This window comes from Serinus canaria, chromosome 4 (assembly GCF_022539315.1).
Source record: "Serinus canaria isolate serCan28SL12 chromosome 4, serCan2020, whole genome shotgun sequence".
In the NCBI taxonomy this organism is placed as follows: domain Eukaryota; kingdom Metazoa; phylum Chordata; class Aves; order Passeriformes; family Fringillidae; genus Serinus; species Serinus canaria.
This window is the reverse complement of record NC_066317.1, coordinates 52,194,354-52,209,654: the sequence shown is the minus strand read 5'-3', so window position 1 is coordinate 52,209,654 and position 15,301 is coordinate 52,194,354.

Sequence of the window (15,301 nt, the reverse complement as noted above, 5' to 3'; positions counted from 1 at the left end):
TTTTCCTTAGACCCTGCCGAGATGAGTTTGAGCATTTCCGTTTTTTTCAAGAAAAAATACACTAATATCCCGTGTCTCAAAATGCAATTTTTTTACTTGGAATATACTCCACACAATGAAACAATGAGTGCAAACACAAAAATCACTTTAGCTCTCTGTGATTATTGTTCTGCCATATTGGGGAAATATATGGGAATATATTGGGAATATAGATGACCATCTGCAAGGTTTTATTCAAAATCTTGCTTTCTGCAATGACCTGCAATATTTGTGCATTTTTTTCCTATATCAAGGAAAGGTAGTAAACTTCAATATGCAATTCATCTTGTCCCTTTGTGATCTAAGGAGAAAACTGGCCTTTAGCATGCCAATTCATTATATTTAGCATTTAATTATTTGTAGGTAAATTTTGTCCTTTTATCAAAAGATCCTTATCTTTTGATCTTTACTGGACTTTTACTTCTCTTTAAGATGAAGATGAAGCTACAACTCTTCACCTTCATTAATCCTTTGAATACTGCTTTGTCTCTTGAACTAAAGATGTGTTCTAATGTAGAGTTTATAAGAGATTTAAAAATCTTTGTAACTTTTATCAAGATGCATGTTTTAATTACGTTAAAGAGAAAACTAAATTTATTTAATATTGGAACTGTTGACTCTCCACATAAAAACCAGAAAAGTGTGATATTGACAGTTTCTACAAAAGATGAAAGATTTTTCATTTTTAAAACCTACAGACTTTTTACAAATATACATAGGAAAAACTGTGCAGATATAATTCTCATCAAGATGTAAACTCTACAAATAATTAAAGCTTAAAATAAGATATATTAAGAGACAAAAAGGTCAGATTAATAAAAAGCTAAGTAGCATATTAAAGGGAAGGACAGATACATGATAATAAATAAAAGCAGAGACTAAAAAATCAGTTTTCATGGAACTAATGGAAAGCCTAATTAAATTAAGATGGTCACTTCTGATTATCAGGGAAAACTTATCTCCTAGTTGCAGCAATGCTGTGGTAATTTTTTGTTTTCTCCTTTAATTTTAATAAGCTAGTAGAACTTTGAAAAATAAATATTAAATTTGCAAGCAATCTGGAAACCTGTGCCTGCAATATTAATGGAGGCATACAGGAAATCAAGGCATAGAGCTAAAAAACAAAATAGAAATCTGTCTCATTTGTTTTTCTTTCCCCTCATTCATACACGTACGCATGTTTAAATTAACCTCTTCAAAGGATAGATTAAGAGCAGGGTCTCAAGGAAAGAATGTTTCCCTCTCTGTACACAGCATACATATAATCTTAGGGAATTATAACACAAGAAAAGGTAAACTCTTTTTTTCTTTTCTTTCTTTCTTTCTTTCTTTCTTTCTTTCTTCTTTCTTCTTTCTTTCTTTCTTTCTTCTTTCTTTCTTTTTTCTTTCTTTCTTTCTTTCTTTCTTTCTTCTTTCTTTCTTTCTTTCTTCTTTCTTCTCTTTCTTTCTTTCTTCTTCTTTCTTCTTTCTTCTTCTTTCTTTCTTTCTTCTTCTTTCTTTCTTTCTCTTTCTCTCTTTCTCTTTCTTCTTTCCTGAGCAAGAACACATGTGCTTCTTGATTTGAACTGACTGATTGCTTTTGGTGGGCTGACTGGTAGGTATTGTGTACCTCAGCATGTAGTGCAAGACCTTAGCATGAGCAGATGATTCTTCCTTCTATACACATGGTATTTTCCAGAATATATCAAGCCTGGATTAATATGTCCATTTTATGCATACCAATGCTTGTGCTTGGTGGTGGGTCAGAAAGTCAGAGCTGGCTTCTGCTTAAGAGTTATTCTGTACTGAACATAGGAAATCTAGCACTTCCACCACACTCTAAATGGGCACCACAGAGTGGATCACTGGAAGTGGCTTATAAACCAGGAATTTGCTCAATGCACTTATTTGCTTTCAAGGTGACATTAGCTTGTTTTAAAAACTGAAGGGAAGTTTGCTGACTATTGCAAATGCAGCCTTTTTGGTGGTCACACACCAGAAATTATGGGCTAACTATCAGAGACTCCAGACTCTATGGGCTATGCAAAAACCTTGCTCTTACTGCCTGAAGGCATCATTATGAATTGGAGAGAATGTGCAGTGATACAGGATCAAACTGCTGTTCCTATCTCGGCTAGTACATGTCTAGTAACTGCTCACTTTTGTATTAATATTAGTTGGGGTTGGTACAAATGAAGTTGTGCAATGATGCTATTGCAGCTATTTATTGTAGGCTATGAACACCTGCCTTTTTCATCTTCTTGTCATGCACATTTGAAGCTGCCTGAGGTGTTAAAAGTACTGTTGTTGGCCTCTCTTTCCCATGAGAGCAAGTCCATGAAAACTACTGCAGGAAACACTGTCAAGATTTAAAATCCTGAGAAGATCTAAGATCTGGCCTTAACAAGCTTGGACAAACCGGTATAATATTCTTGACCAATCACTCAGCTTCCTCCAGCACTGGCCCAGAAACCATATTCGAAAGCAGTAAAAACATTGTATAATTATTTATAGCAAGCCTTTGAAAGACAGACACCAAACAGTTCTGGAGGCTGCTGTCATTGCTGTGAGATTTTTAAGTATTTCTCAGACTTTGGACTTTGTTCACATTCTGCTCCCTTCTCATTGTTAGTTTTACAATGTACAATAATGGATGCTGTAACCAAACTACTCAAGTAGAAATATTAACAATGTATTCAATTTGTTATGATAAAAAAACTGTATTAGATTAGTATTAGATATCATTAGACATTCTAAGGAAGATTAATTTCACCATAGGTAAATCACCACCGTCGTCATTGTGTAGCATTTCATCAGCTGGAAGAGACTGCTTGCTTGTGTTTTTCATTTTAATGAATGTCTTTTGGTGTAGCACAGAGATTCTGCTATCTTAGAGAACAACTGACAGCAGCCAAAACTGAGACTGTTCATCCTAACAGCATCCTAAACACAGAGATTTATTCATCCTGGAAAATTATGCAAGAACCTACTCAGATCTGCCAAGAACTGAACAGGAATAGAATGTGTGTTTCAGACTATGAATATAGGGATTTTCTGTTTGGATAATAACTTTGTATGGGGAACAACAGGAATCTGAATACATTGATATTCTGATATGTCTTCTAGCTCTTCCAACATTTTCCTCAAAGAAGAAAACAACTGAAAAAACACCTTTTGGTTCATTATAGGAAGAACACTTCAGTAATGCTTCTTTTCTATATCCCCATAGGCAGGTACCTGTATTTAATGAATTTAGAATAATTTACCACATTTGTCCCCAGTGATATGAAGTATTTTTTTTAATAATGTATAGAGACTGGGAATATTTAAGAAAAAAAGACACATTAGAATGGTTTCATTTTCTACTTAGAAATATTCAGTAGTATTTTCCTTGCAGAAAAAAAAAGTTTTTACATTGGAAATATTGTAAATTGCCTACCAATACTATGACATAATCTGTGTCAAATACACTGGCATTCACTAAAAGACAATTAAACAATTCTGGTATGCAGGAAAGCTGGGTCTTTAGACTTCAACAAGAACTTTAGATTTTCTTTTCACTTAGTTTTTGACTCACTGAACTTGTTTTTTTTTGTTGTTGTTGTTAATTTTTAGTGTAGGTAGCAGAAATTTAATCTTTTTTATTCTAAGGGGAAAGATACTATATTAAAATATTTTAAATTTATGTAAATTAATTCAAAAAATTTTTGCAAAAAAGAAGATCATCGACTTGCAGTTATGGTGATGTTGTGGTAACATCAGGGCATCCTTGTTTCCAGACTTACACTGGCAACCTTCTGTCTTGCCTTGTAATAGAGCATTGTCCCTAACTTTCACTCAATAAAGAGGGCAACAACAACTTACATTTACTCCTCACACATCCTCCTCTAGATATCATCTTCCTTTTTACAGTCTTTAAAGATGTACTTTTGAAGAATTGCTCTAAGCACAGGATCCTCATGAACCCCAGCTTGCAGAAGAAACCCTAATGAAATTTCAGGAGAGTTTCTGTACCAAAATTTTGCAGAAAGTAATTCCTCTTTCTCCAAATTAGAATGACCATATTTAACTTGAAAAGTAAAGCATGGGTGGGATAAAGAAAGAAAAATTGTGGCCAAAGGCCTTTTACACTGTATTCCACTTCATAACTGCAAGTGAATATCTGCAGTTGTATCATAAGACTTTCTAATTCACTTCAATGTGTAGTATCAGTTGCCCAGCTGAAGTTTTTATGCTTTCAATGTAATTGATCCTCAGGTGGTCTAAAATCTGTCATAGAAAGCCTACCTCTACATTTAGGTATTGAATTTTAGGCTTTATCTGCAAGGATTCTGCTCAGTTTTCATCTAGCTGTGGGGGGCATTTACATAAACAACATTTCAGTAGCTTATTCCTGGTCTTTTCCAGAGTTCTTCATTTTTGGGCTGCTGTGGTTCACACCTGGCAGGTATCTAAGCACCACACAGCCTCTTGCTCAGTATTGTCCAGTGGGATATAGGAACAACCACAAGAGTAAAAGTAAAAAATAAACTCATGGGCTGAGATAAATACAGTTTAATGAGTAAAGCAAACCTGATTGCATGGAAAGTAAAACAAAGAATGAATTCACTACTAATGTGCACCTCAGCCGGGTTTTGGGATATCTCCGGATGGCCGTCGCTGCTCCAGAGAGAGCAGTCCTGTTCAGCACAGCCTGTCCAGGCTCCCAGGCAGCTCCCAGCCACAGGCAACCTTAGCAAGCAGTTCAGCTCTTTGTGATTATCAGCTCATTTGTGATTTCAGCTTGCTAAGTGCCTTTGGCAGATGCCGGGAGAGAGAGGAGAAGGCTGTATGAGGTTCCACAGGGATGTCTTTATTGGAGTGTTCTGCGAAGGTCCCAGCGACAGCTTCTTCTGCAGAGCTGGAAAAAAGTAACTCTTCATATAGGGTACAGGAGTTCTAGAAATTGTCCAATAGTAAGAGTTGAGGAAAAAGTGACCTGCAAGGGCAGAAGAGAGGATATGCCTGCTACACACCACTACCCATGGCAAGGGAGGCATTCTTCCACCTCCAGGAGAGCATGGTTCCATCATGCCTAACAGTGACTTGGGAAGACAAACACCATCACTCCAAACATGCCCATTTCCTCCTTCTCCCCCCAGCTGTGTGTGCTGACCATGATGCCACAGGGTGTGGAATATTGGGTCAGCTGGGGTCAGCTGTGCTGGCTGTGTCCCCTGCCAGCCCACTGTGCATCCCCAGCCTCCTCGCTGGCGGGGGGGGCTGGGAGCAGAGAAGCTCTTGGCTCTGTGTCAGTGCTGCTCAGCAGTGACTAAACTAACCCTGAGTAATCAGCACTGTTTCCATCAGCACTGAGCTCCTCCCCTTCTCTGCAACCAGGGCAGTCACAAACCCGCAGTGCAGCCCTGTACAAAACACTACAAAGAAATTTAACCCTATCCCAGCCAAACCTGTAGATTATTTGTGCCTCCAAGACAGTTAATGCCATAAAGGTTTATGAGCTAGCAACTCTTTAGCTTCTGCTGGTAAATCAAATCTGGAGATTTAAGACAAAATTTTAAAACTTCTATCTCACAAGTTTCTCCAGTCTTTTCAGCTTAGATTGTCTCATGAGGAGTAGGGCTCCTCTGGGGAGTATATTCATCAGATGAACAAGAGATATTATCTCATCCACTATTTCCACTGTCTGCCTTCTGCTCTGGGCTTGGCCTGAGGCTCCTTCATTCTAATGTATCCATTGAGAGAGCTTTTTGACAGTCCCCTGAAATGTGTGATTCACTACTTACCTGCATCACCTTGATTCAAAATGTACTCTTCTCTCTACAAGGGATTGTGGGTGGTTAGATTTTTGAGAAGGTAGCTTATTTTACCTGTGAATATTTTGCAAGTACAATACTGAATATTTTTGGGGCTGAAAGAATTTCTACTTTAAATTTCTCTGGCATTTTTGATAACACTGTAATTTGAAAGAGTGGAAAAAGAAATTCCTCATTTAAGTTGTAAAGTGTGTCCTGATGCAAGCACTCTTGATGAGTTCCCAGAAATCATCCCCTGTTGTAATATTGAAATTCCAAATTGTCACACAGGAGCAAGCAATAAAAATGTTTTGTAAATATGAGACAAAATGGCTGCAGTAAGTGATTTTTAAAACCAATGAAATAATTTGTTTGCATTTCACAAAAACCCCAAATACCCATATGTGGAATTACCACAGATTGACATTTACACATATAGAAAAAATAAATCAATTATTAAAATAAAACATCCTTTTATTTCTCAAAGGCTTCTTGCTTCCAATAATGAAACTAAGATAAATCACAATATTAACAGGACAATCATCAATTCTGTTCTAGCTGCTTTGAGACACTTCAGCTGAAAAAGCAAAAAAATGCTTAATATTGTTCACATTCTAGCCCTTGCATACAGATACTTTTGGGAGAAGTGGAGAATGACCTTAGGCTCTGGTGCTTCTCAGCTGCCAGAATAACTTCTTGGGCAGCAGGGCTGCTGTAAATTGCAGTATGGATTAGATTGCCCCTGGCTGATTCTAAAGTCAGGGGAATAAAATATGGCTTTGTTTCCATTTTCTCAGCTGCGCCAGCTGAGGAGCCAACCTTAAAAGTTCACCACTTGCTCAAGGCATGTAAGGGTGTCACAGACAGAGCTGATAGTCATGTGTGCCTGAAGGGCTGGGGCTGTCAGCTGGCCTGTGAACCAGCACATACGCTGCTGTCCTCCCATGTGTTTGTGCACTGCTTTGTACAATGGATGTCTGAGACTTTCTGGTGCCTGTAGGTACCCTTGTACTAGAAATAAATAATGCTATACTAAGTATATAGGAGCAAGAGGGAATATTCCTCAGTATTCAAGCAATGAACTCTTTTATTTTCCAAATATTGACTCTTCTGAGAATAATTGACATTCACATGAAAAGAATATCTATGCAACTCAAGACAGAATGATTTGTTTAAAAATTTAGAAAATATAATCTTTAAAAATATCCTACAATTATCTTGTTTTCTAAGGAAACTTTTACATGGTCATATGACAATAAAATGCTTTTTAAGAACTGCAAACTGATTTATTTTTCAGTGATTTATTTTCAACAAAAAGAAGACTTCTTTAAGCTAAACTCTGGGGTGTTTAGTTTGATGGATTTCAGCTCGAGATGAGCTAGCCCTCAAATTCAGTTATTTCCTCCCCATTTCTGTAACCATTCAAATCCAATAGTGGAACCCCTCATGTGACCTGGCATGTTCTGTGACCTCTGCTGCATGGTGAGCCTTACCTTGGCTGTCTCAGGTCAACAGTGAAATCTACCCGTAAATATATATCATGGATACATCTTGGTAGCCTTTCACCTTTGATTTTTTATATCTGTGTTCCCACAGAGAGAATTAAAAATCTTTCTACTTAGAATTTACGCTGTGTAGATTCCTTGAGAGTATATAAAAGCAAATTACTGTGAAGTATAGAAAATAATACCAATGTTCCATGATACATCTATTATAGAAGAAGTAAAATATCATAGGAGGTAAATATCAATGTATGTCTTCCTATACCCTAAGGAATTTAGTCCCACAAAGAAACAGCTCAAACCTTTTTCAAGTTTTATGAGGGCTTCTTTAAATATTTAGAGTTGGGAAAGCCACATCTTTTCTACCTCAGGCTGATAAAAGAGGAACTTCCTTTACACTTTTTGAAACATGAAAGGGGCAAGATCCCTAACATCAGAAGCCTCCTCCCTTTTCTCTTAGAATGGTTCTTTCAAATCTTCAAACAAGAAAATACCTTCCTCTGTAGTTCCTGATTTTCCACCAGATAGAGTGCTTTTAATCCCACTGGGCTCTGTGTGTGTGGGTGTGTGTGTGCTGGCCTGCCTGTGCCTGTGTGTATGTTGGAACAATCCTTCCACTCTTAAGCACTATGAAAATTGCAAGAAAGGTTATCTTATATGCTGTGACTTTAGCCAGTCCACCTGCTTATTTACTAAAGAATTAACAATAAAATGTTCTCAAATATTATATTAAAATAAGACAAGAATAGTCAAACCATTAAAATGGGTTACTACAATTCAGTTCATTTTTCAACAAATAATGAACCCATACTCCATTTTCCTGAATGTTTTAAGATACCTTAGGAAAATGTTTGATCATAATTATTTAATGTATAGTGTGTGCTATACACTAAAGGAGTTGGTACATCTAAAGAAGGAAGTGGTCAGGTCTCATCATCTGCGCTGTACCAAATCTGTTACTTCCTACCTCAACAGCAGTCTACAGATTCTGAAGCATGTACAAATGCAATGTGAGTATGCACAGATACAGTGATTGAAGGAGAGAAAAAAATCCTCGTTCTGTGCCCTGTCCCAAGTGGCACATCCTCAGAATTCAAGCTGAGGGAAAGCAGGCTAAGGATCTCTGTGCAATCTAACAGTAACAGTATGGAAAACAAATGGCGTTGATACTCAAACACTTGAAACCCATTAGTTCAAGTCATAAAATCTTAGATTAGATCTTCAATCAGACTTCAGTTGTAATTAGGTTCTCAGGACTTGCAATGATCCTGTAAACTTTCTCCTCCTATGTTTAAAGAAGTGTTTTGCTTACATAATTAAAATGAGATACTTTCTTAAAATGATACACTTCTTAAGCATGTTGAAAGAAATCTTACATACACTCTTAAAAGAAACAGTCCTGCAGTGACATAGGGTGATTAACTTCAGTCACAGGCACTTACTGAACTTTGCAAAGTGCTCGACACTAAAAGCTACTTATGCATAATTTATGTCATACTTGCTGGCTGAACTCTGTTCTTATACTTCATGCCTGGCATTCTCATGAGCATGATAGCAATAATCCATCATGTATATGTATAGCATTCTGATGCTGTTTGCAGGTGGAAAAGGATAAAGATACAATGAAAAGATAAATAGATTATGGTTGCACCAAAGCCCTGGCATTATTAGATTTTAGGAGGCAAAACTTTATTATATAATTATATTAACTCTTGGGGACTGTGTTTTCTACAGCAGTGCTGTACTATAGTGGTAAATGTTAAGTATCCATATTTCCTTATAGGACATGGGTAATCAGTGCAAAGTCCAACTGACTTTTATTCTTATTGGGGTAATATTACAACAGTCATTAATGCATTTAATTCTCTCAGAGCCACTGGGGGACTTGCAAATTTATAATAGCTATGGAGCTGGACTTTACATGTATACTTCATTTTTGAGTAGCATCAGGGTAAATAAATCAAGGTTTGTATTAAAATATTGCCATCTCAAAAGGGTTTATTGGTACTTAGCTGATCATGTGGCGCAAATTCCAGGTTTGTAGTACATAAAACTGCAAATTCCTTTCCTATGAGCATATTGTTGGGGGCCAAAAGATGTGATACTTGTCAATGAGTCTTCCTGAAAACTGGACCTGTACAACATGAGCTCTTAAGGCAGCATCTGGATGGTTTAAACTCTAGCTTGTTCAATGTATGCCTATATGACTCATTTCACAAACAAAAAGAGAACTTAGGTATTGAAATATTTGAACAGGAAAAGAATTGGTCTGAACAGAAAAGTTAAAGAAAGACTAGCTTTGTGAAACATAAGCAGTGATCTTGTTGTTTATAGTGTTCAAAAGAAAAAAAAAGGATCAACTGAAAATTACATACAGTAAAACATGACTGAAAGTATAATAAAGGCTATTAATCATACGCATTAAGTTTTTTAGGGCTCTAAGTGATTATTTTAGAATATGTTCAGTATGTGTTACTCAGTGGCACTGCTTTCTGAGATTAGCTCTGAATAAAGTTAATTAGCTGTGAATAAATTTCTGTTAATAAATTTTAAGAAGTTTTGTGAAATATAGTAGCTTCATGCAGAGACACTGACAAACTATGAACCAGTTTCCCACTGAGAGGCAACCTAATTAGACAGGTGGAGAGCTGCCCTAACATGGCTGTGCTGCTGTATTGGGTTTGCATGGCAAGGTTTGGTAGTGGGGGGTCTACAGGGTTGGCTGCTGTGAGAAGCTGCCAGAGGCTCCCCCGTGTTCAAAAGTGCTAATGCCAGTCAGCTCCATGATGGACCCACTGCTGACCAAGGCATCTGGGATAACATACCTCAGCAGAGGAAAAAACTGCAGTGGAACAGCAGTAAGAAGAGAGACAGGAGGAAGACAGGACAGCAAGAACCCTGCAGACACCCAGGTCAGTGAAGAGGGGGAAGGAAGTGCTTCAGACTGGAGCAGAGGTTCCTCTTCAACCCATGGTGAAGACCAGAGTGATGCAGTTGTGTTGCAGCAGCCTATGGGTATCCATAGTAAAGCAGAGATCCACCTACAGCCCATGGGTTCCCAAAGAAGGCTGTGACCCTGTGGGAAGCTCACACTGGACCAGGGTCTTGGGAGGACCTGTGGATTCTTGGAGAAAGGAGCCCGCATGGGAGGCGGTTTACTGATAGGACTTGTGCCCCCTTGGGGCATCCATGACAGAGCAGCTGGTTTCTGAAGTACTGTACCCCATGGAAGGGACCAAGACTGGAAGAGTTTGTGAAGAACTGTAGCCTGTGGGAAGGATTCAGGCAGAAACAGTTGGTGAAGGACTGTCCTTTGTGAAAAGAACCCTACACTGGAGCAGGGCAAGAGTATGAGGAATCCTCTCTCTGTTGAGGAAGGAGTGGCAGAAACAGCATGTGTTGAACTGACCACAGCCCTCATTCCCTGAGCACTGCTGTAGGGGAAGAGGTAGAGAAATCAGGAGTGAAGTTGAGAATAGGAAGAAGAGAAGGGTGACGGGACAATGCTTTAAACATTTGGTTTTATTTCTCATTACTCTACTCTGGTTTTGACTGGCAATAAATTAATTTACCTGAGCTGAGTTGCTTTTTCCTATGACAGTAATTGCTGAGTGATCTCTCCCTGTCCTTATCTTGATGTACAAGCCTTTTTTTGTATTTTCTCTTTCCTGTCCAGTTGTGGAGAGCAGTAATAGACTGGCTTTAGTGGGCACCTGACATCAACCATGGTCAATCCTGCACAGCTGCCTTCAGCTCTGGGGTGCATTTGGGACCCTATGCATAGCACTTCTCTGCTCTGAGGGCTGTGATTCAACCCCTGCTGGCAGCTAAACTGGTCTCAGGGGCTTTGTTACTCCCCTGCAGTGGAATGGGGAAGAGAGTTGGAAAAGTGAGAAAACTCATGGGCTGAGGCAATAGGTAATGCAAAATTGTCCAGGCAGGAAAACAATAAAAGGAATTCACTGGTTTCCATTGGCAGACAGGTGTTCAGGTAATTCCAGGAGAGTCTGGTCTTATCACACAGGAGGGTGAGTTGGGAAGACAAAAACCATCACTCTGAATGTCACCACCACTCTCTTCTTTCCCTAGCTTTATATGCTGGGCATATGTGGTACAGAATATCCCTTGGGTCAGCTGTCCCAGTTGTGTCCCCTTCAACTTCTTGTGCATTCCCAGCCTCGCTGCTGCTGCTGCGAAGTGAGAAGCAGAAAAGGCTCTGTGCAAGCAGCTGTAGTGAAAATATCTCTGTATTATCAACAGTGCTTTCTGCACAAAATCCAAAACATAGCCCAATACAAACTACTGTGAAGAAAATTAACTTTGTCCCAGCCAAATCCAAGCCCTAGTAAAACATTTTTATTTTTAGGATAAAATTCCTTTTCCATGGCAGGCACTGGTGACAATTCCTATTGTCTTTAACAGGACTCAGTCTGACCTGTTTTAGAGTCTGTTTCTGTATATGGGTATTATGGTGCTTTAACAATAAAGAAATAAAGAAACTAAGCCGAGGAACAAATTCACACCGTATCAAACTTGGGTAAAAGGAAACATGAGAAAGTTCCTCAAATTCATTAAAATAAAGAAAAGATGAAAGAAATAAAATTTCTATTATTTAAAAGACATGAGGACCAAATAACAGATAATATAATGAAGTGCAAAATCTTCACTATATTTTTATTTCCTTCCTCACCAAAGAGGTTAATTGTGACCAGAAGCTTAAAATAATTGACATTAGCAACTAAGTGCTAGAGCTGTAAGCCAGAGTTAGTTAACAGACAGAAAAGTTGTTATATCATCACAACTTAACAACATTTCTCCCTAAAGTATTTATGATCGGAAATCTTCTTTGACCATTAGCAGTCACCTTTGAAAACTTTGCAGAACAGATAAGGCTGAGGGGACATCTAATGCAAAAATACAACTCGTAAACTAAAAAGAAAAAGAATATTATGTATCATGCCTAGCTTACACTTAGAATGTTAAGACAATAAATTATTAATCAGTGATTTTTCTCTCTGAGCACCTAGAAAATCTGAAGTTGATTAAAAGTAACCACAAGAGAGTTACTGAAATCACAAAAGAGCTGCAAATCACAACAGGCCAATCTGATACCATTCCATGGCAGTGCAATTAAGTGACTAACAGGGAAGTATTTGCATACTTTTTCTTTGCTGACATGTGACAATTCCGTATGACACTGTCAGAAGTATGGTAATGTGTTCCCATTGGAAATTACAGTAAAATCAGTTAAATCACTTAGCAGAAACATCTTAGCATCTGTTCACTGACAGTCTGAAAGAAATAACTGGAGTGCAGAATTATGCAATATTTTTATTACTATCAAAGGACCAGTATTTGTGGATTACATTAACCAGGAAGGTTATAGAAATACTGGAAGGTAGAATTATATTCAACGTGATTTTGATAAACTGGAGAAATGGTACAAAGCAATAAAATAGGATATAACAAGGACATGCAAACTGCCTAGGAAGGAAAATGTAAAATGCAGAATGTCTTGCTAGGCAGATATACTGCAGAAAAAGAGCTCAGGATTACAATGGGTTGCAAATGAAACATTAACCAATATTGCAAAACCAGCAGAAAAAGTATGATTTAAAATATGTAAGTCCTGAGACATACAGAGTAACTATTTCACTCTAGTCAGCATTTGTGAAGCGTTAAGAGGATTACTGAATGCAGTTTTAAGTCCTAAGGAAGGAGGGGATGAGATAGAAGCAACAAAAGTTAATAGAGGTAGAAAATATGACCACACTCAAAGAACGAATAAAAAATATTAAAAGCCTTTCTTATTTAGTCTTGAAAAGAGAACCTTGGTGTCATATGTTAACAGTCTTCCAAAATACACTCATTTGTTGTCTATGCTGCCACCAAATGCAAAACAAAAATAATTGGTTTCAGTAGGAGGGATTTGTGTTGTATATCTGGAACACTTTTATCTTACAGTTAAAAGCGGCTTAGTTGTGGACTGTCTACCTGTTCAGTCTACCTGGACTTTAATAAAGCCTTTGACACAGTTTCCCACAGCATTTTCCTGGAGAAATTGGCTGCCCATGGCTTGGATGGGTGAGCTGTTCACTGAGTGAAAAACTGTCTGGATGGCTGGGCCTAGAGAGCGGGGGTGAGTGGAATTGCATCCAGCTGGTGTTCCTCAGGACTCAGTGCTGGGGCCAGTCCTGTTTAACATGTCTATAAATGATCTGAATGATGGGATCAAGTGCACCCTGAGCCAATTTGCAGATGACAACAGTTTGGGTGGGAGTGTTGATCTGCATGGGGGTAGGACGGCTCTGCAGAGAGATCTCAACATCTTGGAGGTAAACCAAGACCAGTTTGATGAGTTTAAGCTGAAGTTCTGGACCCTGCACCTGGGTCAGAAGAGCTGCAGACAATGCTACAACCTTGGGAGAGAGTACCTGGAAAGATGTATGGGAGTGCTGTTTGACAGCCAGCTGAACATGAGCCAGTGTGTGTGTGCCCAGGTGGCCAAGAAGGCAATGGCATCCCAGCTTGTGTCACAAGTAGTGTGGCCAGCAGGACCAGGGCAGTGTTCATCCACCTTGTGGTCATCCATCCAGTACTTGGCACTGGTGAAGCCATACCTCAAGTGTGTCCAGTTCTGGGTCACTCCTTTCAGGAATTCAGGAATGTGTCCAGAGAAGGGCAGTGGCCCTGTGAACAGCCTTAATAACAACTCTTCTGAGGAGTGGCTGAGGAAGCTGGGGTTGTTTAACCTGGGGAGCAGCAAGCTCAGGGGAGAGCTTTTCACTCTCTACAGCCACCTGAAAGAAGGCTGTGGACAGGTGGGGGTCAGCCTCTTCTCCCAAGTCATGTGTTACAGGACAAGGTAAAATGGCCTCAAAGTCATGCCAGCAAAGGTTTAGATTGGACATTAGGAAAAAATTAATCACAGAAAAGTTTGTTAAGCACTGCAACAGGCTACAAAGGGAAGAGATTGAGTCACCATTCCTGGAGGTGTTTGAAAGAGCTGTAGGTGTGGTGCTTGCAGATGTGGCTTAATAGTCAACTTTGAAGTGGTAGGTTAAAGATTGGACTCAACTACTCTGGAAGTCCTTTCCAGTTTGAATTATTTTATAACTATGAAATTAGAGTTACTTTCAAAATGTATTCTAAAAATATTACAGCCTAGATATTAAAAAATTTAGGAGTTATTCTACTTGGCTATTTAGTGTAGCAATGTGCATAAGGAATATTTTCCATGTATTTTCCAAGCAAAATAGTTTTCAGTAGCAGTGTTTAGTAAACTTTTTTTCCTCACTGTGCTAAATGAAAGGCACAATCTTATAGCATAGAAAATGTAGCAAATGCAATCATTACTTCAGCATGTCTTCTCTAATATATTTATTTATATTTAGCATAAAAGGTTTTTTCTGGGTGACCTGGATCTTGAAGTTTCTTGAAAAATCTTCACATTACTTGTCCTTATAACTTTTTTTCAGTGTCCAAACACATTAAAGGTCACTGAGAGAAGAATTGACTTTTACTAACTTGTGTGCAAATGGGAAAAAAATCTTTGATCAAAACCTTTAGTCACTAAATAATTAAGGATTATCAGAATGGATAAAAACATGGAAAAATTTATCTGAAGGTCAGTATAACCCTGATTTGGTTGAAAGGATTCATCAATGCCTTGAAAGGTGTTTTTGTTCCACTAATAAAATAAAATTTTTATCTATTCGTGGGAAGGTAAAATGAATTTGGTTTTGTTTTGACTTAATCATGAGGAGATGAACTCTTGATGCATGGGATGGTTCAAGATAAAAAAAAAAAGAGCAGTTAAAAAGAAATACAAAAAAATACAAAGTATTTCTTACTTTGTATTAAACATATCATAATGACATAAATATCAAATCATTGCTAATTATGACAGTGGAATGTGTGATATTTACATTCTGTTGCAGTTAGCTGTGCTTATCATTCCATCCCTGGAATTTGTGGGATATTTAG